The sequence below is a fragment of the Puma concolor genome, chromosome B3 (genome assembly GCF_028749965.1).
Source record: "Puma concolor isolate L17-30 chromosome B3, mPumCon1.1.hap2, whole genome shotgun sequence".
In the NCBI taxonomy this organism is placed as follows: domain Eukaryota; kingdom Metazoa; phylum Chordata; class Mammalia; order Carnivora; family Felidae; genus Puma; species Puma concolor.
In genome coordinates, this window is record NC_141672.1 from 52535043 (window position 1) to 52561632 (window position 26590).

A 26590-nucleotide genomic window follows, 5' to 3' on the forward strand; every position below is an offset into this window, starting at 1 on the left:
ATTTGTGATTCAGGAGAAAAGGTATAAATGTCAACAATAACAAGAGCTTAGAAGTTTTTCCAACTCTTGGGGCACCTAAGTGGCTCAGTAGATTAAACGTCTGACTCTTGATTTTGGCTCAGGTCATGATCTCACAGTCCGTGAGTTCAATCCCATGTTGGGCTCTGTGCTGGCAGTGCAGCGCCTGTTTGGAATTCTTTCTCCCTCTCTGCCCCTACCCCACTCATACTCCCTCTCTCTCTCTCAAAATAAATAAATAAAAACCTAAAAAAAAAAAAAAGTTTTCCAACCCTCATGATTGACTTTGAGGGGTTCAAAGCTTCAGTAGAGGACATAACTGCAGACGTGATGGAAACAGCAAGAGAATTAGAAATGGAGTCTGAAGGCATCAACTGAATTGCTGTAAATGCATGATGAAAGTTGAACAGATGAGAAGTTGCTCCTTAGGGATGAGCAAATAAAGCAGTTTCTTTGCTTGATGGAATCTACTCCTGGTGAAGATGTTTGTGAAGATTGTGGAATCTGACAATAAAGGATTAGGAATATGACATAGACTTAGTTGATAAAGCAGCAGCAGAATTTGAAAGGACTGACTTCAATTTTGAAAGAAGTTCTACTGTGGGTAAAATGCTATCAAACAATATGGCATGCTACACAGAAATTGTGAGAGTAAGAGTCAACAGATGAGGCCGTCCTATTTTATGAAACTGCCACACCCTGTTCAGTCAGCCATCAAGGTGAGACCTTCCACAGTCCAAAAAAAAAAGACTCAAAGAAAGCTCAGATGATTAGCATTTTTAACAATATTTTTAAGATATGCACTTTTTTTTTTTTTTACAAATAATGCTATTGCACACTTAATAGATTACAGCAGAGTGTGAACATAACTTTTATACATATTGGGAAGCCAAAAAATTCATTTGATATACTTTATTGAAATATTCACTTTATTACAGCAGTCTGGAACCAAATCTGCAGTATCTCAGAGGTGTACTTATATTTGTGATGAGGTGATAAACTTAGCTATTATACAAATGTATCTGTCTGACCAAATAAATACATGAGTTAATGGTATCCTATTTTCCATCAAAGACCGATTTCACCTAGGAAATTTATAAGGTTTAATAATTTTCAAGCATCCTCAACTTTGTGTAAAAACTGGCTAACTCATGAAATAACTTCACTGGTTTTCATTTATATTTTAGCCTTCAGTAGCACTTTGGATAATGACAGTATTGTTTGCTACATGCTGTAGTCTTATTTAGCTAATAACTACTTATTTCATTGTGAGCTTTTAGTTCTAGTATTCTGCACTGTGGTCATTAATTTGAAAATGATTTTTATGGGGGCGCCTGGGTGGCGCAGTCGGTTAAGCGTCCTACTTCAGCCAGGTCACGATCTCGCGCTCCGTGAGTTTGAGCCCCGCGTCGGGCTCTGGGCTGATGGCTCAGAGCCTGGAGCCTGTTTCCGATTCTGTGTCTCCCTCTCTCTCTGCCCCTCCCCTGTTCATGCTCTGTCTCTCTCTGTCCCAAAAATAAATAAACGTTGAAAAAAAAATTTTTTTTGAAAATGATTTTTATGACTTTAAATGGAAAATCTAACCTCCAAGTATAAATTATTTTATACATGGGATTTTACTACTTGTAGTCTATTTTCCTATTAACGTTTAAAATATAGATAAGAAAACATAGTTTGCAGTGAAGCATCACTACTGACACTTTGACATCCAGACATTAACTCTTTTCATTCCTGTTTCTAAGGAGTACACATGATAAAAAATCAAAAACTTAAAAAAAATCTCTTCCTAGTATCTAAATAGAAGTGTTTCATTATTTTTGGCAAAAGAACATGTCAAAAAGACGTTTTGAAATCCTAGATAATTAAATTTACAATAGAATTTTAGTTTCAGGTACACAACATATACAACAACTCTATACATTATGTTATGCTCACCACAAATGTTGTGTGATATACTTAATGTACTCAAATAAGAAAATTAAGAATTAAAAATAAGGTGCACCTGGGTGGCTCAGTCAGTCAAGCGTCCTATTTCAGCTCAGGTCATGATCTCAAGGCTCAAGGGTTCAAGCCCCGCCTCAGGCTCTGTGCTGACAGCTCAGAGCCTGGAGCCTGCTTCAGGTTCTGTGTCCCCCTCTCTCCCTGCCCCTCCCCTGCTCTCTCTCTCTTGCTCTCTCTCAAAATAAATAAAAACATTAAATACATTAATTTTTTTAATAAAAGAATTAAAAATAATCAAAGAAGTATCACCAAAACCAAACCAAAAAATGCTTTATTTTTTTTATTTTTTTTTTATTTTTTTATTTATTTATTTTTTTTATTTTTGGGACAGAGAGAGACAGAGCATGAACAGGGGAGGGGCAGAGAGAGAGGGAGACACAGAATCGGAAACAGGCTCCAGGCTCCGAGCCATCAGCCCAGAGCCTGACGCGGGGCTCGAACTCACGGACCGCAAGATCGTGACCTGGCTGAAGTCGGACGCTTAACCGACTGCGCCACCCAGGCGCCCCTATTTTTTTTAAAAGGTATGCCTAGGAAAGGGTACAAGATCTCCCAGAAAAGCCTGTGCTAATGGTAAAGGCCAGGAGTTCATTCAGAAGACCTCTGTCCTTGATCTTAATGTCACCTGTTTTATTAACTAGGTATATGACCTTGAGTAAAGCTACTCAGTCTTTTTTTTCTTTTTTTTTTTTTCTTTTTTTTTTTGAGAGAGAGAGAGAGAGACTACTCACACATGAGTGAGTGAGTGAGGGAGGGGCAGAGAGAGAGGGAGAGAAAGAACTTTAAGCAGACTCCATGCCCAGCATGCAGCCCCATGCAGGACTCAATCCCATGTCCCTGGGATCATGACCTGAGCCAAAATCAAGAGTCAGAAGCTTAACCAACTGAGCCACTCAGACATCCCAAACCTACTCTTTAAAAATAAATAAAATAAAATACAATTTTAGTAAGGTTTATTTTTGCTTATAGAATTCAAGTTGTTTTTCAAAATGTAGAAAGATCTGTGATCCACTGTTTTTTATATCTTCTACTGGCTTGGGCACTAGAAAATCAAATTTCAACAACTGTGTTTGCAGATTGTCTTCTAGATGTCAGTCACATTGGCAGGCTTTTTGTACTCTAACACTGCAGTCTTTGCTCCAACAGGTAATTCATTTTGGCTAACAATTTCACAATTTCACCCTTCAGTTCTTTTAAAACTCTTAGGAAAATTCCATCTGATTCTGGGGATTTATATACATCCAGTTTCCAGACTTTTTTGTGATTGTATTACTTTTTAACTGTTTTTCCTGTTATATTTTCTTTAATATCTATTTATTGGGCAGCAATACTGAAAAACAGACGATAATGGCATCAAAATAATATTCAAAATCAATTTATTACAGCAGCAGGAAACACTCCCAATTTAAAGTATATTACTAGTATGTTTTCAAATTTTTGTATTTTTCAAATGGAAATGGAAAAATACATATATATTTTGGGGGGAAAAAGAAATTTTCCCCCTACATATAGACATGAGCACAGATAAATATACACAAATTCAAATCATTTTTTAGGAAGTGAATAGTATAGATAGCATATTTGAGAGAGATTAGCAAAAGAGACTTGAGTATAACTCTTCAATTTTAAGTAATTTTTTATATATTCTATACTTCTAATCAAAGTGCACATAAAAATTCACTTATGTATTAAATCTAGAAAATTATTTTTAAAATGAAAATTTTTTACTCTATAATTATTTAAAATATGGCCGTTAGGTAAGATTCTAAAGTAATAATCTTACACTTTATATAAAAAGGTATGAATTAAGTACTTAATGGTATTAACACTTTGATAATGTAATTTTCAAAACATTGACTTAGCATTTGTGTTAGACCATTTTATAAATGTTCTGATTAGATTATTTTCATTTTAATATCATTAAATTTTTGTTTTTGTTTTTTTTAAATTTTTTTTTCAATGTTTTTTATTTATTTTTGGAACAGAGAGAGACAGAGCATGAATGGGGGAGGGGCAGAGAGAGAGGGAGACACAGAATCGGAAACAGCCTCCAGGCTCTGAGCCATCAGCCCAGAGCCCAACGCGGGGCTCGAACTCACGGACCGCGAGATTGTGACCTGGCTGAAGTCGGACGCTTAACCGACTGCGCCACCCAGGCGCCCCTGATATCATTAAATTTAAGGTATGTGTTTAACTTTGACAACCCACTAATTCTGAGAGTTGTTGAATGTTAGTTCCATTTTACACATGAGGAAACTAAAGTTCATACATGATAATCATCGTACAGCCACAAAGATCCAGAGTGTAGATATGAACCCAGATGTGTCTGATTCCATACTCTCTCCATCATGATGCACTGCTTCCCTCAATTAACGTCACACTTCCTTTACAGCCATTCACTCCATTAGAGTCCCCTCACATCCAGGTATACATGGAACATATGGATCAAGGGGCACCAAGAAAATTAAGAATTAGTTAAGATGGAACTTTTTTTTTTCCATAAGTAGAGTTGGAAAAATCAAACTGCTTTTATATTGGGTGGGTGTGAATATGGTTTAGGGTGAACAGTGTAAGTACATCTGGAAGAAACACTGAAAGACCTCTATTACAATGTGATTCTTTAGAAAGGGAGACAAATTGGTAACTAGGAAACACATCCAATCTTGTCATCCTTTTCACTTTTCAATGTATTTCAAAATTTTTATTTCATGCATCATTTTCAATCCTGTGTTTCTGGTTCTCAGATTCCCTCCTCAGATTAGAACCAAGAAAAAATGAAAGATTGACGGCTTGTGTCTAGAAAATTTATTTTAGTTATAGGATCCCCCTGAAATGTTAAACAAGAGGCTGTCATACAGAACCTGGTTAGATTATTCAACTCATCAGCTGTGAAATTAGTTGTATTTAGTTTCCACCACTCAATTCTCCTAAGAGGCTCTCTCCTTCATTCATGGAGATTTCTATAAAGCAATGCATTACAAGTCCCTTACAGATATAAATTGATTGGCTCTATTGGATCTGTGTAATAAATATCGGAACAACATTTCAGAAAAAAATATAAGGCATCAAACTGGGAGTACTGGTTTGTTAGTAATTAAGGAAAATGTTCTGTTTTTGAGTCATTGCTTTTCCTCCTCTTGTATTTTCCATCTCCATGAATCACAAAATCATTCAGCCCACAAAAAGAAAAATTATATTTATCTGATCTCATTTTGCCCATGCCTAGTCTTCCCACATTTAACCAGCAAATCCAGTCATTTAAATCTCAATATTCCTCAAATCTCTACCATTTCCCATGTTGTTTCCACTACTACTGACTTAATCTATTTCTTGCTTGGCTTTATGCCGTGGTGCACTGAGTATTTTGTCTTCCCTTAGAATCTAAACTATCTTTGACAGTCTGGCCAGCTAACCTTTAAATAATGGTACTGATAACATCAAATTTAAAATATGTTCATTGTTATACTCAAGAAAACCAATGTGTGTGTTTGTGTGTGTCTTTAGTACTTTTTAAGAGTTTTTGGATAAATTACAAAGTTCTAAACATTTCTTGTAAAGTATGACATGATCTGGTGCCATTATCTGGTGCATAGGCCCATAACTCAGAACTCTTTACTTTACCTTCCACTTCCCTTCAATCTCTACCCCACTTCCCTTTAGACATATAGAACTTGCTGTTTCATGTATCTGTAACATGACAAGTCTTCCTGTTAATTAGTGACAGAAGATTATGAAACAAAACACTACCTTTTCAATTTAGAAGCCTCTCTAATGTACAACCCTGTTGCTGATTTTATCTGTACTTCCCGTGTCATTAATTTTTATTGGGATATCACATTTTATTTTTTATGTAAGATGCCCAGGAAAACAGTGTGTATACTTTTTAAATTTAACTCTAATTCAACTTTAATACACTTAAAGTATAAAATTCATAAGCATGTGGCTTAAATTATCACAAAATGTATACCACTGTGTTGCTACCATATCAAGATATAGAAAATTATCAGCATATCAGTAGCTCCTTTCAAATAACTTCCTGTATTACCCCTAATCTGTTTCCAAAGGAAAGCACTCTGCTAAATTGTAACACTACAGATTAGTTGTGACCTGATTTTGAACTATATTTAAATGGAATAATAATATATTTTCTTTACAAAAGAAAACACAAAACCTGCATATAATCTGCATTATGATGGTGAGGCTAATCCATGCTACTGCAAGTAGCTTTATTTACTGATTTTAACTGATATATAATATCCCATTTTATATACCTAACACAATTTATTTTCATTCTACTATTAAAAGACATTTGAACTGTTTAAAGTTTGAGGCTGCTGTGACTAGTACTACTATGAATAACTTGACTATCTTCGCCATGTTTTTGGAGAACATTGATACATGGATATAAATAGCACATTCATTTCCTTTTGTCTTTTATTGTTTACTGAGAAGGCCAAAGTCGGTTTTAGTGTTTCTCTTGAACATGTGCATACATATATATAGTACTAAACAGTTATGCAACCAAGAATAAATAATCCCAGATAATCCCAGATAGAAACACAAATATGAAGGATGAAATAAAAAAGAGTAATATGATAAAGATAATTATTTATGACACACTACAGGTATAATAATTATTTTGATGTATAAAATGAAGAAAGAGTTACTACATGCTAAAATCACATAAAAAGTGGGAGAACACGAATGAATCTTTTTTGAGAGATATGCCATTATATTTATATATAATATAAACATAATATATACTTACATATATAACATACTATATAATATATAATATATAAACATATAACATATATGTGCATGTGTATATATATATATGTGTGTGTATATATATATTCATATATATACATATATATATAAACCCAGTAAACACAAAACAACATTCAGAGGAAAACAGCATGTGTATTTTAAACATATACATAAATATGTAATTACATATATATATGAAATTTTCTCTAAGTTGTTAACACAGTTGTGTTAACCTTGTGATAATTAAACTATATGTTTCTGATTTTTATACTGTTCTGTATTTATAGCAAATTTGAATATATATAAATAAATAAACAAACAAACAGTTCCACAACTATTACAACATATATTACTGATTTCCTAAAGTATAGTGAAAATTTTACTTTACCAATCCCAGTCAATATAAAGACTTTAAAATGTTTTAATTCATTCATATTCTCCCAATTTTTATGCAATTTTACCATGTAGTAATCTTCTATTTTTACAAAAAAATACATTATCATACCCTCAACATGTCATAAATAATTATTCTTTATTTATCACATTTACCCTTTTCATTCCTTTCTTCATATTCTTGCGTCCATCTGGGATTATTTTCCTTTTGATGACAGAAGAGTTTAGTATTTTCTTATTACTTATATGTTGCTGATTATCTCATTTTTATATCAAAATTTCCTAGCTTAAGACTAATTTTTATAGCAGAATTTTGCTGGAAATAGAATTCTAGATCTGTGGTTATTTTGTTTCACACCTTTGAAGATGGCCATATCATTCTTTCAGTCTTTTATTGTCCGTTGAAAAGGCTGAGTCAGTTTTAGAGTTTCTCTGAACTTGTTTTTTCCTCTGTCTGCCTGTAAGGTTTTTATTGCTTTTGCTTTTCACAAGTTATATTTTCATTTGCTTGATGAAGTTTTGTTTTTTATTTTAATTTATTCTGGAGCTAGGGCTTAATATAATTTAGACAATTTTTATCAATTATCTCTTCAGATATTACTTCCATCAAATTGTCTCTCTTCGCATTTCCACCGTGTATGTACAGATATATGCTAGGAACTTTCTTATACTCTATCTGTACTTTTCACTCTTTTTTCTCTCAGTATTGTAGTTGGGATTTTCTTCTGTTTCATGTCCTAGCTAACTTCTTTTTCTTTAGATTTTTCTACCCTGTTACAAAATAAAGTTTCAATTCTTAATTTCATTCATGGTCATGGTATGGTTCAAGTCCTAGAATTGCCACTGGATAGTTTTTTATATTTTCCAACTGCAATTGTCCCTGTTGTTATCTAAGTTCTTGAACTTATTACTCTCGTGTGTAAATTGTTGTTTGATAAATTCAAACCTATATATCCTGCATGTCTCTTTTATTATCTATTTTTACTATGGCTTATGTCATGACATCTTACCTCGTGGCAGTTCTGCAAATTTTGACTGATTGCCACGCATTTTGAATGAAAAGTTATAGAGACAATTTGTGCCTCTGTTTGGTATTACATTCCTCCAAAGAAGATTTACTTTTGTTCACAAAACAAAAACACAAACAAAAATAAGCAAGCAAAACTTAATTTACTCAAAGAATGGGAAATTATCTCTGTTCCAGTCCTTTTTAGAAGATTGTTTATTTTCTCCTCATCTTATTTCTAGGATGTTGGCCTACACCTTTGTTGGAGGTCCCTAATAAAACCCTGGGGTATTACCACACAGATCCTCTCTTTCGTAGATCCCAAGAATTCCATATTATTGCCTCCTGATCCTGTAAAATTGCCAGAAGATCTATTTTGTTTTAGCCCCCAATTCTTCTCATCCTCTCTTTGCAATTTTTAAACCAACAAATATCTCAAAGAGGGGAAGGCTCTATATTTAGCTCATATCTCTTGAGAGAAGCATTTACTTCCCTTCTCTAAAAGACCATGGCCTTATAACATCTCATTGCCTTAGAAATTCTCTGATGTCTTAAAACTATTTCTTTGGTTGAGATTTTCATGAAGGCCTTTATAGGAAGGATTTTCTGCACAAAGCTTGCCTGTCACTACTAAAAGAAGTAGGAAAAAATATTTATGTATAAAACTATAATTTTCAATGGAAGTTATATTAATTTTGATTGTAATGACATTTATTTGTAATAAGTCAAAAAGGTATTTAGTTATTTATTATAAATACACTCATATAAATACAAATCTTCAACATTAGAATCTTTCTTGAATGTCTGTCCTCTTGCTCCTAAGTTGGTATTCGTAACCAGAGAAAAGATAGCTTTCAGTCCCCAAAATTATGTTAGTGCAGAGATGATTTCTAAAAAGTAAATATATACTACTTACATAAGACAAGTGCTACTTTAACCCAAGTTCTAGCCATTCTTATTCCTATTTTTAACATCAACTATAGGACAAAAAGAACAACTAAATAATTTTTCTCAGGTCTGGAAGGCAGCCAATATTTCATTTCCTTCCTGATTATTCCTTGAAATAAACAATGAATACCTGACAAGGGCCATTTTGGGAGATATATTTCTGAGTCTGAGTCAAAAAAGAAAGGCTAAAAAGTCCGTGGTCAAGGGTTACAGATCTGCATAGTAATTCACTAACCGAACACCAGCTTCTCCATTCCATTTCCTTCCTGAACTCAAGAGCCAGGAAATAGAATCTTTGATGTTAGAGAAGCTATGAAGAGAGGTGTTTGAGACTCTTTGAAGTCTATAGAAATAGAGGTTTTGTTTCTTTTTTGTCAAACATAGCATTCCTCTTTCAACAAATGTCTTACTGGATTTGCAAATGATTGGAATTATTTTTTGTTCATACTGGCATATTGAAAAAAAAAATTAGCTCACATGGTCAAATGGTGAGTAAAGAAGTATAAATCTAATATAAAGTCTGGGGTGTAATTCCCAAAATTTCAGCAAGAATTAGAAGACAGCATCCTTCTTTGTTTATAGAGTGCAGACTCTTCTAGAGGTGGTAATTAAATATAACAGATCATAATGGGTCAGCAGTTCCAGAGTGTGGAAGGTAGTCTCCTTATAGCACATGGAAGAGTTCGGTGCTCTTCACAAACTCTGTTTAGTGTGATAGAAAGTGACAGGTGCAAGACTATAGTATACAGTGATAGAATTAGTAGGAGTAATGTAATGGAAATAGTAGCCTCAGCTGCAGCTGCAGCAACTCCTGATGCTATTTATTGGATGACTGCTATGTGTATATGTATAAATATACAAACACACACACAAATATATGTGTATCTCAAACATTTTTCTCTAAGCATATATAGCTGACACTATAAAGATGAGGAAACTGTCAGAGGTTAACTAGTTTCCCTAGGCCAATAGCCACCCATTAAACAGCTAAATATCAAAAGTGCCAAGATTTAAACCCATATTTTACTGCTCCAAAATCACTACTACTTCTATATTTAATATTTTACCTAGCATTTTACTTCTTACAATATTCACAAAAAATTGCTCTTTCCTACATATTTTTCTCATTCTAGCTTTTCCTGAATTATTAATTCCTCTAGACTTTTTCTGGAATCAGTTCAACCCTTTTCACTGTTGGCTTTATTTTAGGCATTGTTGAGCTCTGATGGCCAGGGTGATCCTCATGCAAGCAGAAAGCTGCCATTTCTCATTAGCCCCTGCTGTTTATCACAAAACTAGCTTCAAGGTTAAGCCGTGTATGCAGTGATCGCTAAGGTTTGTCCTTGCTTTTTGCATTTGATGGAACATCTATGAATATAGACCAAAGCTAGGCATTCACTATTATCTTACCATTCTAAACCAGAGAAGGAGGATAATTTAATGAAATCAATAAACTAATATATTGCAGGTATCTATACCATGATAATCACAATCATAGTTCACCAGTTGCTTCTAATTAGGAAATAAAGGACGCTCCAGCATCTTTACAAAGAAAATCAGATTTGTTAATGCATTTGTAACCCTGGTATATTGAACATGTTACAGTTAAGCAGCCAGTTTAACCAAGTGTGACAAAATATGATAAGCCTCGGGGAATTAATATGATTGCCCCATAGGAAGGATGTTGATAATGAAAAATAGGAAAGAGCAATAAAGCTGGGATTTCCATTTTATTTTTTTTAAATTTTTTTTTTTAACGTTTATTTATTTTTGGGACAGAGAGAGACAGAGCATGAACGGGGGAGGGGCAGAGAGAGAGGGAGACACAGAATCGGAAACAGGCTCCAGGCTCTGAGCCATCAGCCCAGAGCCTGATGGGGGCTCGAACTCCCGGACCGCGAGATCGTGACCTGGCTGAAGTCGGACGCTTAACCGACTGCGCCACCCAGGCGCCCCCGGGATTTCCATTTTAAATGCATACAGAGACCAAGTGGCTATCGATCATAAAAAAACCAAAGCCAGGTGGTTTAGGTCCACAACAGAGATTAGAGACTGTGGTGAACTGAGGAGCTCATGCCCTCCTTAGTGTGACAGTCACAGCTCATGATAAAATATTGCTAGTATTGGGGTGCCTGGGTGGCTCAGTCAGTTAAGCATCTGACTTCAGCTCAGGTCATGATTTCAGGGTTCATGAGTTCAAGTGCTGCATCGGGTTCTGTGCTGATAGCTCAGAGCCTGGACCATGCTTCAGATTCTAGGTCTCCCTCTCTCACTGCCCCTCCCCCACCTGCACTCTGTCTCTCAAAAATAAATAAACGTTAAAAATTTTTTTTAAAAATATTGCTAGTATTGTAAAAACTCTAAATTCTGCAGGAAAATCCAGAAATCCATACTTCTGTTAAGTCTTCTAATTTTTGAATGTTGTAAGTAGATTTAATTTCTCTTAGAAAAATGGAGACAAGTCTGGCATTTGTGATCTTTGTACCACTGAAGTGTTTTGAAGGCACCTAAAAAAGTATAAATGATCGCCAGTTTCCTTTAAAAAATCCACAAATATCTACAGACACATTAGCAAGGCTTGTATATCATACAGAAGCTTGAAGTAAATTATAATGCACAGAGTTACCTCTGATTTTCCTCATTGTAAAAGTTTGGGCAACAGGAGTTATAAACTGAAGTATTAATTATATACATAGTAGACATAATGGAATATATTTTAATAGAGAAAATATTAGACATTTTAAAGAGAATTTAAGCATCCCACAATTAGAATTAAAATTAAATTAGATTAAAAGCAACTACAGCAACATGACCAAAAGAAAACCCAGAACAAAGGCAAAGATAAAAGATTCCCAGTATAAGAACCTTAGTCATCTGTATAAAACATGAAACTTCTATATTAATGAACTAGTAGTGTCTTTAAAGTAATATTTTTGCAATACATGAAAATTAATCTGAAATTATATACACCAATCATTCAGAATTCACACATGTAGTGTTTGGTCTATGCATGTAATTATTTTTCTTATCTGTATTTATTATTTTTCCTAGCCTCATTTCTAAGATTCTTAAACTCTTAAGTTGCTTAGTTTTTTTTCATTTTTATTCTGATTTTATATGTTTTAAAAGAGAGAGAAAAAGTTCTGAAATGATATTAAGTGCTTCCAAACTCTGAAACCAAACACTTAGAGACAAAAAGCAAACCTTTCAGGAACTTGGGAGTTTTTTATTTTAAATAGAGTGAATTACACAAACTAAATGTTATGTCATATCACAAAAGACATCTCATAAATACTAAGGCAGAACTTAACATTCAGCATAACTGAATTAGAGTCATTCATATAAGGGCACCTGGCTGGCTCAATCGATTAAGCCTCTGACTTCAGCTCAGGTTATTATCTCATGCCTTGTGAGTTCAAGCCCAGTGTCAGGCCTCTGAGCTGACAGCCCAGAATCTGGAGTCTGCTTCAGATTCTCTCTCTCTCTCTCTCTCTCTCTCTCTCTCTTTCTCTGCACCTCCCCTGCTCACTCTCTCTCTCAAAAAATAAACATTTAAAAAATTTTTAATTCATGTATTTATAAAACAATTTATCAGAGCTTACTCTCAGGGTACCAGAGATCACAGTAATCACGGAGAGTAATCACAGAGATCACAGAGATCACGTTCATAGCATGCTCAAAATCCACAGCCTTTGTATATTGGACAGATTTCAAAGCAAAGAGCTACCCAAAAGTACATTGGATGGTAGATGATGTCAAAACACTGTAACCACTCAAGTAAACTATCTATGCTGAGTTTACATGAATCTACAGAAAAGATCTTGAAATAACTAGCAGATTTTTTATGCAACCCAGGGACATATTTCTTCCTTCCTTCCTTCCTTCCTTCCTTCCTTCCTTCCTTCCTTCCTCCTTCCTTCCTTCCTGTTTGCTTGCATTTGAGGTTTATTGCAGAGTCCTAGACATAGAGCTGCAGAAAATTAGATGTGATGGGGTAAATAGGCCTTTAAAATTTTCCATCCCTGGGGTGCCTGGGGGGCTCAGTTGGTTGAGTGTCCGACTTCGGCTCAGGTCATGATCTCACGGTTCGTGGGTTCAAGCCCCACGCTGGGGTCTATGCTGACAGATCAGAGCCTGGAGCCTGCTTCAGATTCTGTGTCTCCCTCTCTCTCTGCCCCTCTCCCACTCATGCGCGCGCGCTCTCTCTCTCTCTCTCTCTCTCTCTCTCTCTCTCTCTCCCTCTCTCTCTCAAAAATGAATAAACGTTAAAAAAAATTTTTTTAATGAAATTTTCCATCTCTCGGGGCACCTGGGTGACTTAGTAGGTTCAGCATCTTACTCATGATTTTGGCTCAGGTCAAATTTATTTTTATAGTAAAAAATAAATACAGTAAAATAAAATACTAACAAAAACAAAATCGATGGACAAAAACTAAAAGCTAAAAGTGAAAAGTTAAAAAAAAATACAGTGGTACCCAAAGTAGGAAGAATTCACATTTTTTTAAAATTTTTTTAATGTTTATTTTTAAGAGAGAGTGCAAGGAGGGAGGTGGGTGGTAGGCAGAGAAATAGGGAGACATAGAATCCGAAGCAGGCTCCAGGCTCTGAGCTGTCAGCACAGAGCCCAACACTGGGCCAAACCCATCAACCTTGAGATCATGACTTGAGCTGAAGTTGGATGCTCAACTAACTTAGCCACCCAGGCACCCCAGAAAGAATTAAGTTTTAATACAAAATCATAAGAATTTTTAAAGGAAATGAGAAAAATTAAATGTTAATGTTGTAGAAGAAATAGAAGAAAAAGTAAAGAAACTTGACTAAAATATTAAGAATTAAAACTAAAAAAATTAAAACTAGAAATATTGGTTAAATAATTTTTGAAATGAATGGAGAATAAGGAAAAGTATATACTTTATAAACTTTGGACAAGTGCTAGGAAAAAATATTGCAAACTGAAAATCATGTGGCCTTATAAACTAATGAGAAAGAATTTTTTAAGCACCATAAAATAAATAGTATGAGCTAATATTAATTGTTTGCTCATTTAGTGTCAGATGTATTTTATAGCTCCTGGCTAACAAAATCTAATGATATTAGAACTTTTACCTATATATTTTACATTTACCAGTAGACTCCTAGACTGTTACCTAAGGTCAAAAGTGAATACTCTTAGGTAGAGTTTAATCTCTCTTCCTCTAGAACATGGACTATTTCCACACAAGCATAATAAAGATAATAAAGAAAAATGAGGGAGGGCTTGGCTATAAAGGAAATACTGATAATTCATATCAAGCACTGTATGTACATTAGGATGGCATTGGTGATTAGCTATTTAAATGGGCTTAAGTTTATTAAAAAGTTTCATGTAAATCAATTTTCTTTAATTTGTAGTATTTTAAATTTCACTGTATGAACAAAGACATTATCATTGCAGACACTGTCTTAATGCCCTACTTTCTTCATGAGATTCTTAATTGGCCCTTTGGATTCTTAGTCCATTCTTACTTAACACACCTCATTTCAATTGCAAACTCTTAACGTTTTTAACAATTTTGCTTTATTCATATTTCTTACTCATCTGACAGTGAACTTGAGGCTTATTTCACCCTGTTAGCTGAATCCAAGTTTCATATTTTCTTCACATGTGTGTCTATGTGTGTATGAGGGCCCCTATTCAGATTTATGCATGTGCATAAGGCAGCCATTGAATCCATCTGCGCCCATATTTCTAAAACTGTTTCAAATTAATTGGTGAGGAGAAAGAACTCTTCCTGTTCTGAGGAAGAAAAACGTAGCATCAGAGAGCACTACTCTTACATATGGCTTTACAATAAGGAATATTTAGGAAATATTTATTAGACAAGTTTTAAAGAGAGTTGTTATATTAATTACAGTGGTGGCAATATATTTGAAATATGACATGGCACTTTTCACCATGGATGGATTTGTTTTAGATCCCAAGTGAAGTTTTGCCAATTATCCCACAGTAGAAATATCAGATATATGATTATTTTTTTTCTTTATTTTTAAGTTTTTTTTAGGGGCGCCTGGGTGGCTCGGTCGGTTAAGCGTCTGACTTCGGCTCAGGTCACGATCTCTCAGTCTGTGAGTTCGAGCCCCGCGTCAGGCTCTGTGCTGACAGCTCGGAGCCTGGAGCCTGTTTCCGATTCTGTGTCTCCCTCTCGCTGACCCTCCCCTGTTCATGCTCTGTCTCTCTCTGTCTCAAAAATAAATAAACGTTAAAAAAAATTAAAAAAAAAATAAAATAAATAAGTTTTTTTTAATGTTTTTATTTATTTTTGAGACAAAGAGAGACAGAGCATGAGCAGGAGAGGGGCAGAGAGAGAGGGAGACACAGAATCCAAAGCAGGCTCCAGGCTCTGAGCTGTCAGCCCAGAGCCCCATGCGGGGCTCGAACTCACAGACTATGAGATCATGACCTGAGCTGAGGTCGGACACTTAACCGACTGAGCCACCCAGGCGCCCCCAGATATATGATTATTTATTAACAGTTCTGTAGATCTGTTTGTATCCAAGTAAACCACAAGAAAATTTTGTGAAAGACCATATCCAACAATCCAGCAATCTTAACATCTCATGGCTCCTAGAAGAAAATAAATCCAGTGAATCAGAGGAGACATCCTCACATGAGAAGAGTAAAACTAATACAGAGTCCAGAGATGAAAAAATGAAAATGTGTAGTTTCTGATTGCCATTGGGTCTCTGTATTGACCTTCTCTGCTTATCATGGAACAACAATATTGGCTTTCACATTAATGGCCACACATGTTCATGAACCATTTATTTTCACTTTTTTAAAACCAAAACTATTGTGTAGATTGTTTTTTGTTTTAATTTTTGACATACGTTTATTAGATCAGTGTTCAAACCCAAAGGTTACATTGCTGGCCTTTTTGATATTAGGATTATTCAATTATATTTTATTTTCTCTTATTATTTCAGTTTTATAAGAGAAGGAGGCAAGGTATTGGGACAATACCCTTTTTACAGGACTACCCCTTTTTACATTCAGCAGAAACTTTTTTCTATTTATTCCTCTAGCCTCTTTGCTGCACACAAATATCTTTTCTTTCCTTCTGAAGCACAAATCTCTTCGCACTTCTGTTCATTAATTCATTATCCATTGAATAACACTGTGGGGAGCAATGTGTTGCTCCCCACGGTGCTTTTCAATAAATAATGAAAGCAACCAGATAACTGGGCCTCACCAACACCCCAGAGGAGTGAGGAGCTGAGAATTTGTGGAAGCCACGGGATTATTTTTTGAAAGGGATTTTTTTTTTTTTTTTTCATTTGTGCAATGCTGCAGTCTCCGGTTTCCTTATTTCCCCTCCTGGGCTCTATAAGCTTTTAGCTCTAAAGTTTTATTGAGAAGCACAACTGGGGACTTCTCAGGGATCCACACTGATCTTTTCAACTGACTGGCTTATGAAATTGGTGACTGAGGAATGACAGGAAGGCTGTCAGCAGCCATGGTGTCAGCTGAAAACAAAGTGAAAAGACATGCTTGAATCATAAGAGTCATGTTCATGACTAATATAGCCTTAGACTGCTTTTTTTCTAATGTCTTACCCATAGAACTAAAGCAAGATATAGGTTTTTATGTTGACTGGGCTCCATTTGCAATTTGTTCAGCAGGATGTATGATTTGTTGGTGAGTGTTTCCACACTGGTTCACACTCCCTAATCACATCATTCTACAATAATAAAATAAGATTGTAATTTGTACAGGCTTAATCAGAATATATTTTGTATTAAGCTCAGTATATAAAATACATATTTACTGCATATTATATCTCTAAAATTTCATCAGAAATTAAATCAGAATTAATTAAATAAGTAACTTGATGGGAAATCAAAGAGGGAGCTTCTATATTTGCAAATTCCCATCACTATGCACAACATCTTCTCACCTTTTCATGTTTTATTTATCATGTTTTATTCATCAAGAGATAAAAGGAAAAACACAGCACAAAATTTTAACAATAAGGCTAAAGGAGTTGCTAATATGTACCTTTGTTTTGAAATAGGGCTGCACTCAAAACTTATTGAGGGAAAAGATAGCTGCCCACTTTTGTTCTAAAAAATATGAAGCAAATTAAGGCACACCCATCATTTCATTTTGTGGCTTATGTTAGCATCTTGCAGACCTTAAAATCATGATTCGTTTCCTGAAACTAACAAGTAATCTAATAAGTTAAATAAAAGATCAACTTTTCTTGCCTTGGTTTTTGGTTGAATTAAAATAGCAACCAATACTCCATACTTGTGTTCCCATGTAAAGTCCTATTATGTAAGTCCAGGTAAATCCTTCTGGGAACCTTGTCACTACTATCGCCATCACCTTCAACTCCTCACCTCTGTAACTTGCACCTTTAATTTTCCTTGAAAGAGATCTCATCAAGGATAGAAGTTACAATTCAGTATAACTTAGGGAGTTTAGAATACCTTCTGGACATACAACGTCTTAAAATGTTGCCCTGACAACTGTGCCCTAATTTCTGACTAAAACCCAGATACTCATGCTGGGAAAGATTTGATACATCCTAGTTTCAGAGGTCATTTTCCTAAGGTGATGTAGATGAGGAAAATATGGGAGAAAGGAAGAGAAAGGAGTGACTATTGCGTGTAACTCAGTTTTAAGGTCATCTGAGATTATGCAATGGTAAAGACATGGGCTTTTAAGAATGAGGACTTCAGTTGAAATTCAGTTTTTCTGTGTCCCTTGGGTAAATTACTTAAATTCCAAGTTTAAATTCCCACAACTTAAATGAAGCTAACCTCATCATCTTGCATGATTACTGGTGGTATTAGAAATAATCCATATCAAGTACCTAGCACGGATCTTGACATCTAGTAAATGTTCAATAAATTGTAGCTAAATTATTGTAATTCTTCATATCCCTTTAGAATTCACCTGTTAATTCACCTAATTTCAGCTACCAATCTGAAACATATGGAAGCTTTTCTTTTTAAATATGAGCTTGAAAATTCTGTATTATGTATGTAATTTTAGAAATTACTGAAACAGTGATTTCTTTATTCTTAAAACACCTGCTCCATTACTGATATTTTGTCAAATACCACCTCACAAGAACAGAAGTAAGATACTCCTGCCTTTTCTTCAAGCATTTATTACATTTGTCCTTTTCAACATTTAGCCATAAAAGTTATTTATGTGAGTTGAAAGTTAAAAGCGATAGCTTAATTTCTCAAAATTAAACAATCACTCAAATCTATGCAAATTGAAATGTCCAAATGTGATGGGAGATGTAAAATGCTAACTGCAAGTAATATTAAAAAGGCTATTATTTTAATAAATTAAAGACTGATGCTATCACATTGCTAACAAAAGGCATCTAAGAACAGATTCCTCCACACTTCATTTATCTAATGCTAGATAAGGTGTGGCAGTGAACAGCCCACCTTCAGGTCTCCCTACATTGCTTCAAATGGCAGTCACCGATATATTAAAGAGATCCTATAAGAAATAACAAACATTGCCATCACCTGTACATTATTTTTTAAATAGGATTTTTAATATACTTCCTCCAGTTCTCATCTGTTCATGTGTATAACATATTTTACACCATAGCATCATAACTACATTGTGCTAAAGACAATTTTATTCATTTCAGTAGCTTATCCTGACACTCCTTTTAGGAAAAAAAAAAAAACAGCCATTTTGATGGCTAATGTTAAAAAAACCCCACATATTGAATATGAACATATGAGCAGCTCAGAGCAACCTCTTTGTCATATTTGTCAGGAACTGAGAGCTGCAGTCAGAGAGCTCTTGGAGTTCAGGGCAGATGGAAATATGCAGTTTCTCAGTAAGAGAAGTCATTAATATTCAAACCTGTAATGGGTATCAGGAAACAATTCAATCCAAAATTTGAGCCATTTGTACCAGAATTAGTTTTGCTTTAGCCTTGTCATCAAAGAAATGTAGAATATTTTTCTTCATAGAATCCTGAAGAAATTCATGGGGAGAGAATACTTGAAAAATGAGTTTGAATTGTATATATTTGTTTTCCTTTTTCAAGGAAATTTTGTAGCAATTAATGATCAGATTTTTAGAGTTGTTAATAGCCTGAGAGATAGGCACTGCGGAATGTTAGGAGAGACTTTCTATTTGAGCAGAGCTGTCACATTCTGCTTTTACAGACACTTTTCTTACAACCAGAATGTTCTAGTTTCTTGACTAACTTGAATACAACTTTCCATAGCTTGGTCTAATGCAGAAGTCAACCATGCTGGAAAATGATTTATATGACAACATACAAATACACATACAAATCTGTAGTGACTTAGGGCAATTTTTTCGGTGTGCTTTTTCTTAATTCCTATCGTCTACCTCAGTGAATGCACAGTCAAGTAGAATCTAGGAATTTTCCATTCTACGGTAAGTAATGCTTAAGACCAAAGTTTTCAAAGCTTTTTAGTGTGCATGTAGAAGAAAAACCACTGAAGTTCTTATGATATCACCAATGTGATGATAAAAGCAAACGTTAGAATTCTTAATTTGTTTTAAAAAGTAACTTTTTTAAATGGTCAAAATGATTGCAACAAAAATTAAAATAAAACTTGTGTAGGTGAAGGGCCATACAAAAAAATTCTAAATAGATAGAAGTCTTAATTTTCACAACCATCATTCTGAATTTGAACATATTTGGAAGAATGATTGCCTGAAAGACACAGGCATATGAAAGTTTTTCCAACCTACTGACAGAATACGGTAGCAGTCCCATTCATTCTCATAAAAAAAACAATGCTTAGTCACAAGAAGACATGGGTCGAAGGGGTCAAAGTTATAATTTAGTACATTGCACAATGGGGTATATTTTTTAAACATGTTTTGTATATTCAAGTTTTTAAATAGTTAAGATCTAGTAATGAATTTCTGCTCATATTTAAGTTAACTGAAACTGCATTCCAAGTTTATATAACTGTAACATAAAATGCTATATGTTATTTGAGGAAGTAATTTGGTGAGAGGGAAAAGGAAGGAAAGAAGAAAAAAGAAAAATGAATATTATCTCCTCACTAAGGACATATATGAATTAGAAAGCAAAAAGGTTATCAGGGAAAGAAAATGTTAGCTTTAGGCTTTACAAGATGATTATTGTAAAAAAAAAAAAAGAGACCTTGAATTTTGAAAAGCTGCTCAACAAGATCTTGCCTTTATCCTTCTACTGTATGTTAAAAAAATACATAGGTACAAGAAAATAAACTTATTTTATAACATTCTTAAAAATAGATGCCTCCTCTATTATGAGTATCCTCCTCTAACCTGATTATCAATAATTAATATTAAAATCATGTATTTTAATATGAGTATCCTCCCCTAAACTGATTGTCAATAATTAATATTAAAATCATGTATTTCTTCCTATTTCCCCATAATTATCTACTGTTTCCATGAAATAAAACTAAAGATGCACACAAACCAGCTGTGCTCTCTTTGTTAATAGCCCATATATTATACAACTTGGAATTGATCCTGACAGGTTATTTATTGTTGGCTTTATTCCAAGGATGGAAAAGAGTATAACAGTGTGAAAAAATAATATACAGAGAAAAGAATAATAAAACAAAGGAAAAAAGAGAAAAATAATTACAACTGTGCAATCTTTTTAAATGTGTATAGAACATGCTTTGCTAAAGTAAGTATAGCACATGTTACCAGACATTTGTTGGAATTTATAATTTGAATTTCTTCTAAAAATTTAAAATTTAATTATAAGATAAATTATATTTATATTCTAATTGTTTGGTTTAAATCAAGGGAATATTAATCTCTATATTTCAGTAAGAATTATTTCTCATTGATTTAAATAAACAATTTTACTTGTTTCTAGTTGAAATTTTGGGTTTTTTTTTTTTAATCTTTTATTTATTTCGTGGGGGAGGGACAGAGGGAGAGTGGGGGAAAAAAGGATCCAAAGCCGGCTGTACAGTGACAGCAGAGGGACCAATGCAGGGCTCTAGAACTCACAAACCCTGAGATCATGACCTAAGCCAAAGTCAGGCGCTTAACTTACTGAGCCACCCAGATGTCCCATCTAATTGAAATTTTATTTTTTTTATTTTTATTTTTTTAAATTTTTTTTTCAACGTTTGTTTATTTTTGGGACAGAGAGAGACAGAGCATGAACGGGGGAGGGGCAGAGAGAGAGGGAGACACAGAATCGGAAACAGGCTCCAGGCTCTGAGCCATCAGCCCAGAGCCTGACGGGGGGATCGAACTCACGGACCGCGAGATCGTGACCTGGCTGAAGTCGGACGCTTAACCGACTGCGCCACCCAGGCGCCCCTAATTGAAATTTTAAAATAAATACCTTGCCTATTTATTTTGACCGCTCACAGTGAATGATGAATTGCATAAATTATTTTTAATAATTCTGACCTTGCTTCTATAATCCATATTTTGTTTCTAACAGTTTAATCAAGTTGATTGTTTTCTAGAGTTTCCTGTAGCCTGATTTTTCAAACCCTCCTTAAACTTGGATTCCCATCTGCCCTATCTGTTAATGTGAAGAAAGATTGATATAATAGGAATCAAGAAGTTTATCAGATTATGCACATTCTTTTATCTTCTGCAGTTATTCTTCCTTAGTTGTACTTTTAGATGAATATAATATGAATTCTTCTGGGTCTTTTTTCTTCAAGAATTAAGTTTCTTAAATTCAACTATACTTTAGCCTATACTTTACATTGCTTATTAATTTTTTGTGCTTTACTTTGCATTGAATGAATATATTTATTCACTGCATTTTTTATATTTATATATTTATTGTATTAATCCATTTTACTAATGAAGTATATGTGTGCTATTATCAAATCTAATTAAAAACAAATATGCAAAGAAAATTCTTCATATATGCTGAGAAAAGTATATAGAAGATTTGCATTTATGCTTAGGAGAAAAATTGCTAAATGACAGAGTGTCTGCGTCTTTTTTTTTTTTTTTTAATTTTTTTTTTTCAACGTTTATTTATTTTTGGGATAGAGAGAGACAGAGCATGAACGGGGGAGGGGCAGAGAGAGAGGGAGACACAGAATCGGAAACAGGCTCCAGGCTCTGAGCCATCAGCCCAGAGCCTGACGCGGGGCTCGAACTCACGGACCGCGAGATCGTGACCTGGCTGAAGTCGGACGCTTAACCGACTGCACCACCCAGGCGCCCCAGTGTCTGCGTCTTAAAATTGGTTAAATAATGCCAAACTGTTCCAAGGTGGTTAAAGCAATATGCATTCTTAGTAACTAGAATATGAAGATACTGTGTGTCTGTAACCTTGCCAATATGATCATCACATGTTTATGATTGGTGAGCAGTGGTAACATACTGTCTTTTTAATTAACATTTTCCGTATTATCAAGTGTTGAAAACCTTTTCACGTTTTTGTCAGCCATTTGCATTTCCTCACATGTGAAGTACTTAATCCTAATACTGATTTACTGATTCCTTCTCTTTCTCTCATTGATGTAAGCATTCGTTATCCATTCTAGGGACTAGTTAATTCATGGTCTATTGTGTATGTAACAAATATCTTCTTCTTTTTTTTTTTTTTTAATTTTTTTTTTTTCAACGTTTATTTATTTTTGGGACAGAGAGAGACAGAGCATGAACGGGGGAGGGGCAGAGAGAGAGGGAGACACAGAATCGGAAACCGGCTCCAGGCTCTGAGCCATCAGCCCAGAGCCTGACGCGGGGCTCGAACTCACGGACCGCGAGATCGTGACCTGGCTGAAGTCAGACGCTTAACCGACTGCGCCACCCAGGCGCCCCAACAAATATCTTCTTCACTTGCAATCTTGCCTTTTCTTTCTGTAAAGTATCTTTTGGCATTTAGCACTTTTATTAAATTTTATTATTATTTTAATTTGTATTTGGTGTTTTTTACCCCTTCTTTCACAAGTCTCTCTTTACCATAAAATATTGGAGATTATTTTCTATAGTACATGCTAGAAATATGTACAGTTTGGGATTTCACATTCAAGTCTTTGATCTGGCTAGAAGTGACTTGTTTTGCATGAGGTAGGGGTCCACTTTCATTCTTTTCTATATAGATATCACTTAGATCTGGTTTTGTTTTTTTATTGTTAAAATGCTATATTGGGTTCACTGCTTTACATTACCGCCTCATCATATTTCAATTGTCTGTGTATGTGTGGACCTATTTATGAGAAATCATATTATATCAGTCTATTTGTTCGCAAACAAAGATATGTTGGTTTCATGACCACATCTCTTTAGTGTCTGCACCTGGTAATGTAAGTATTCTTTGTTCTTCTTTATGACTAACTTGGCATTTTTTGTCCATTGCATTTCCATATGAATTTTAGAATCCATTAGTCAATTCCACTGGGATTTTGAATAGTGGTGTAGTAAATCTAGAATTAAATTATGGAGAATTGGAATTTTTGAAGATTAAAAATTCGTATATATATATATATATATATATATATATATAGTATCTCTCCATTGATTTTAGTCTTCTTATGTTTCTTAATAATTTATTTTTTATTACACATTTTCTTTCATTCCTATGTACTTTGTATATCTGATGCTATTAAAATGGTATTTCAAAAACTTAAACTAAAAGTTTATAAAATCTAAAATATCTTAAAAATGGAGGTCAGATAAAAGGCAGATTTTTAACTAAGACCTTCTCTCTCTCTTTCACTCTCTCTGCATTTGAACTGATCTCCATAATAGAAAAGAAATTATTGTGTTATTTCAATTCTCTGAGTGAATTCTTTGGAATTTCTAGCTTAGTTTGAAAATTGAAGCTACAGTAATACTGTGAGAAACTGATATCATCTAAAGGTAAAAATGGGTATTTTTTATTATAATGGGGTTGATGGGATAATTTTAATAGTTTTGGGAACTGACAATTTACAGCAATAAACGTAGTCATCTTATATCAGTAACTTACAAACTTTCTCTTATTGTGTATTTCATTGTCCGTATAAATACATAACATAGATTTGATGCAGTTGTTTGGTTAATTCTGAGCATTTAATTGCTTAAAATCAATTTATAATCTCAGTGTGGCATTCTTTTAAACTCAATTATCTTTTATTTAATAAAAATACATTCTTTTATCGAAATAGAAATTTCAGACACACATCTAAAACAAAACTAAATATGTTAAACAATGGTTTTCAAGACATCGGACAGTAGTCCACAAAGGACAGTAATCACTGAGACCAGGACCAAATGCGTTAGCCCTTAGGAACGCGCCAGCTTCCTGACCTGAAAAGTTTACAGGTCCTGACACAGAGAAGGGGAAGCAAAGTGGAGCCTTTAAGTTAAGAGGATTGAAGTTAGAGTCTTCATAGACCAAGGTAGCCAGAATTATAAGACAGAGTATTAGAGATGAGAGAACTGATCCGTACATGAATGTGTAGAAATTACTTGAGGCCAAGGCACTGTCCAAAAGGATCAGTGGAAACAATACTCAGAGATCAAATAGGGACAAAATTAGTATCTATTACCCTCAGCCAGTGTAGAAAATCTAAAAATTTACAGTGTTGGGTAGAGTACTTAGAAGGGTGTTACCTCAGTGGTGGTGAATGTTTAACCTTAGACTAAATGCTCTTTTGGTACTGCCTAACAAATTTTAATAACATCACAGCTGTTTACAAATAACTAAACAAAAATATCATACTGTTTCTAAATACTAAATTGTGTCACAGAATAAAGCCCAAGAATGCTTCTGGAATACAAAAGTACCCAGCATACAACAAACAATGCAAGATTCAGAATGTATGGATCAAAGCAGATTACCAGGAATGCAAAAGAGTAGGATAATATATCCCAAAGTGAGGAGAAAGTCTATTGATGACATTGATGAGCACTGACACAAATACTAATTTATAAAACAAGGACATTTTAAAAGTTATTGGAACTAAATTCCAGATGTTCAAAAAGTTAGGTAAAGCCATATACAAGACTCAAATCAAAATTTAGAGTTGAAACTACAGTGTCTGAAATAAAGAATATACTGGATGAGATTAATTACAATTAGATATTAATGAATAAAAGGTTAGTAACTTTAAAAGCACCAAAACAAACTAGCAAAAATTAAATGCCAAGAGAATTTAAAAAGTTAGATAAGCATTGGTGAATTGTGGATCAATTTTAAGCATCCTAAATCAATGAAAGGGGGAGAAAAATATTTAGAGAAATTAAGGCAGAAAGGTATCCAAATTTCATGAAAACTATAAACTCAAGAAGCTAAACAAAAACCAATCATGAGACACATGAATCCTAGTGAAATTGCCCAAGCCATTTAGAACAAGAAAATCTGTAAGCAGCAAGAAATAGGCACGTTATTTACAAAGGAATAAAGATATGGATGACAGCAGAATTCTCATTTGAAAGAATGTAACTCAGAAGACACAGAACCCCATCTTTAAGTATTGCAAAGAAATTCAATTTGGGATTCCATATCCAGAGAAAATATCTTTCAAAAATTTGAGGCAAAATAGACTTTTTCAGACACACAAAAGTTCAAAGAGTTCATCACCTATAGACCAGCATTACAATAAAAGCTAGTCTTTCAGGCAGAATAAAATGAGAATAGATTGAAATATAAGAGCTGCACAATGAAATAAAAGCACAAAAAAGGACAAAGGATAACTATATGAGTAAATGTATAGGATATTCTTATTATGAATTAGGTATTTTAAAAATATAATTGACTAAAAAATAATAACACCAAATGGAATTTATAACATGTGTAAATAAAATATAAGACAACATCAATGCCAAAAATCCCTATGAAATAGGATTGTAAATACACTTTTTACCCTGCATATTTCCTGTAGTTAATAAACATGAGGAAACATTATTTCCTAAAATAATTTAGTATAAGGATACTCATAATAATAAATTTATAATAAATAAATGCTAATAATAAACCAATATGAACAAATGCTTCATGAAAAATGTATCCTATAAAATGTCTTAAATTGAAACTGAAAATGAAAACTCATTAATGAGGACTATTAAACCATGTTACTTATTCTAAATGTTTGTCAAACAAAAGTATAAATAAGTCAGAAGTTGACAGAAAAAAATGATAAACATTCATAACAATATATCTATTGTGATTTCTTTGTATGATGGGGAAGTTATTCTACTGTAGTTAAATGCACATAAGCATCAGGTCCCAATGAAGATAGTAATGACAGTGTTATAAATGCAGGTGATAAAATATCTTGGTGATATAGTACAAATGTGTATCCTGTTAGTTGTTCTTTTAGAACAGCTTGAATTTATCAGTAAGATACTCGTGACCATTTATTCAACTAAAGAGGAATTGCTTGGAAAACGACGTTAACGGGCAAAAAAAAAATGCTTTTTAAATTACTATTGTAGTGCTATTTTGTCCCTAAGGATCCTCCTGTTCCATCATTATC